Below are 4,075 nucleotides of genomic sequence, written 5' to 3'. Positions count from 1 at the left end.
TATATACTATGTAAATGTAACGCGTTCAGTTTATTCATCGCCGATAACGTTTTCTGTAAAATATGGAGCTCGACTTACACCGTATAAGTTCCTTTTATCTCCTCGCTCTTTCTTAATTTATCGGGGCTGTGCAACCGCGCGTGTATATATATTCATCGCTCGTATATATATGTACATATATTTATTACAATTATATGATCTCATTTCGAATTGCACTGAAATATTCATGTTTATTCACACACACACACACACACACACACACACACACACACACACACACACAATTCAATTTCTTATCTCCAATTGTCTTAGAAAGAAAGGAAAATTCACATAAATATTTCAAAGCATTTTTTCATATTTCGAAATAATATAATTGTAATACGTATATCTAATATAATAATGTGTATTCTGTGCCTTATATATATATATATATATATATATCTATATATATATATATAAAATCTCTTTCTGTCTCCTCATGCACGCGTGTATATGCATAAAAAATGTGCGTGTATATTTATAAGAAGTGTGAATGGCTACGGAGACAAGCTAAAAAAGAAGCTAACTCAATTATACAATTGACATGCAAGTCGTAGTGATCGATTTATACGTAATTGTAGCCAGAGACTTTTTATATCTATTCCCCTAGCAGAAAAAGTGTCGCGACGAGAGAGAGAGGACGGATCTTGCGTGCGGAGTAAGAAACATTCTCCATTTTTCTCCTCTTTCTCTCTCTTTCTTTTTACTATCTCCTCTAAAATTCAATTCGACGAAATGTCACGCTGCGTCAAAAGTAACGCAACACCAATGTTATGATCGCTGAGCTTGTCCTTTTTAATTGAGCATCTTCATGTAACAAGTACGAGATTGCAAATCGAGCTCTATCAGAAATCACGCAAATATCGTTTTTCTTTTTTTTTCCCCCCTGAAGCGAATCACTATATGCGTTACGATGTAATTAGTGTAAATACACGTTGTAAATAAGTGCTATTTCGTCAGCTGTTTTATTCGAGAAAAAAATACATTCCGTGGACTCCAAGCGAATCTAAATTTATCCGTTGGAATGAAAAAAAAGAATTGCATTATATCCTCGTGAAATGTCTGTATCAGATTAAAATTTGTGATTAAATTTAATCAATCAGAAGAAAGAAAACTAATATCAAGTTTAGAGAACTTATTTTCATTGATCATAATTCAACCTCAATTTCAATCTCTAGTCTGATACAGGTAGGGGATTCGGATTTAATTATTTGAAGATTATATTTAATTATATCTGAAGATGATATTCGAAACCTTCAGAGAGATATGATATTTTATAGTGATAAAAGGAGCGATATTTTATTGCTAGAATTATCGCGCAATTTTATGGAAGTAATATTTTGCCGTACCTACGTTTTATAATTTAGGAATTATATTGGATTGTCCGGAAAGTTCGTGCCGATTTTGAAGGAAAATCGAAACGCAGAAGATTTAAATTTTAGTATACATTTATTAAATTTAAATCTTTTGCGGCACGAACTTTCCGGACAACCCAATATTTCATCTAGAAATACAATAATACGAAATTATTGTATATCGTAGATACACTAGACTTTTTGATTTTTTTTTCCACTTTATCGGTCTCCATTGCGAGTGCCGAAGAAATCGCAGCTTTGCGCGAATGTATGAGTGCGCAATAAAATGTACATAAAATGTACTTGTAAGAGAAAAACGAGAACATACAATCATAATAAATCCGATATATGTATATAGGCGAAATTGTATTTTTCCAAGCGAAAGGAACGTTCGAGCGGAAGACTTATTTAGCGTTTCCGAAGGGGACAGCCCTGTTCCCCGCATTTGTTTTCTGATTACTTACTTGGACTTTCCCGAAATAAAGGATTTGCGCGAAATCTCCGTTCGTACTATTTGAATCATCGACATAAAAAATAATTGTTTTATAAATTATGTATATTTAATTCATGCAAATCTGAAATATAATAATAATAATATATAACTACATACATACATTGTATTACATACATACACTTTAAAGAGGCAAGGAAAATCAAGGGGCTATATTTGCTTTAGTGAAATTGTCTCTCAGTTCATATAACTTCGAGCGCCGATAAATTGTTTCATTGTTTTATGAACTGTGTATTTAATTCATGCAAAATCTAAAACAATAATATATCTGCATACACACACGTTGCATTATTCTAAAAAGACAGAGAAAATCAAGAGGCTATATTTATATTTATTTAGCGAAATCATCTTTTAATTCGAACGTAAAGTCATTGTTTTACAAATTATGTATATTTAATTCCTGCAAAATCAGAAATGTAATAATATTTTTTTCAATTCGTACAACTTCAAGAACGAAGTTGTTTTATAAATTATGTATATTTTATTCCTACAATTTAAATACATGTATATCTATGTCATATAGATGTGTTATTTTAAAAAAGCAAAGATCAAAGTTATATTTATTTTAAATACAATCTGCTTAACACAATAACACTAATATTGGGTTGTCCGGAAAGTTCGTGCCGACTAAAATTTAAATTTTAGTATACATTTATTAAATTAAAATTTTCTGCGTTTCAATTTATCTTCAACATCGGCACGAACTTTTCGGATAACCCAATAGTAACATTACGATATTGTGTATAATTTCTTGCTAAACAATGTTATGTACAACATGCGTTATATTTCATTTATATTATTGCGTGGAAAATTATATAATCTTGATACAGGATGCTTTGATGATATAAATCGACACAAGTGACGTTCTATCTTTGTTACTCATTAGATTACGTTCCAAAACGTAACTACAGTAACCGAAAGTTTATGTCGTCAATTATAGAATTTTGATTACTATAATTATGATTTAGAACGCACCCCTGAATGTTAGAAAGATAAAATAGATCTGTTTTTTTTCCATAGGACTGAATTTCCCCAGGACTGAATTTCTCACACTTCTCTCCAAGGCTATGTTCAGAGTCCCATTCAAATGCCACCCAGGTATAACTTCGTCGTTTACCAAACGTTAAACAAAACATACTCGAGGAGCATCCGGGTAGGAATTCGAACATGCTCCAATGTAAAAAGAAAAAAAAGAAGATAAACCAAGAAGTGAGAAGAAGCAAGAAGTTCAGTCTTAGGATATGGAAAAAGAATAGATCTAATCATAGTTGTGTTGATTTGTGACGCTAAGAGTAATATTCATATTCTTATATTTAAGACTGTCTTAAGTACAGTCTTAAGACGCTAATAAGGCCCTCTAATTTCGTGACTTCTTATTCTTAAGATTGTACTCGAGACGGTCTTGAATATAAGATTCGACTATAAATACCGGCCTATGAATTCTGGTTAGTTAATTCTTACTCAGATAGTATTTTACGGCACAGTACGTTGCAATCGTGAAGCTCTGAAACGTTCCATCGCGCGCGCATGTTACACTTATATGAGATATCATGTGTTGAAATTCGAAAGCACATGAAAAAATCATATAAACAGCATGTTGACCGCACGTTGCCAACACAATGTTACGTTACGTTATAGCAGTATTGACTGCACGATAAATTATACAAATTTTGTCTTTTTGAAACAGCGCGCTAAGTGCATGATTACGGCGTGCAAAATTTTTATTAATTTTCATCTTGAAGCCAATTATGGAAACTCTTCAAGGCATCATCATCATCAATGGCTGCGTTCAGCGAATCCAACTGTTGAGTGAACGCTCGTTGTTTGTGTCTTCTTTTTAAATCATCCAATCTGTATTTTAGATTAGCATTTTAGAAACCTTTTTCTGGGTGTAACAAAAACTCAAAGCGATGAACTGTGCAATGCAGATGTTACTCATATTCTTCTGAAAATAAAAATATTAGGTATACAATTTTGCTTCCGCCGTTTTTTTCCGAAATTCGAGGCTTTATTGTAAAAAACTGGTTATACATTTATAATTCAAAGTATTGTCCATCGCTGGCCACTACTTTCTCCCATCTTTCGGGTAGCGTACGAATCCCGCGTCGAAAAAACTGGTCATCTTTTGAGGCTATCCACGAATCGATCCAATTTTTTACTTCTTCATAAG

The sequence above is a fragment of the Atta colombica genome, unplaced genomic scaffold (genome assembly GCF_001594045.1).
Source record: "Atta colombica isolate Treedump-2 unplaced genomic scaffold, Acol1.0 scaffold9, whole genome shotgun sequence".
NCBI classification, from domain to species: domain Eukaryota; kingdom Metazoa; phylum Arthropoda; class Insecta; order Hymenoptera; family Formicidae; genus Atta; species Atta colombica.
Note: the sequence above shows the minus strand (reverse complement) of the source record.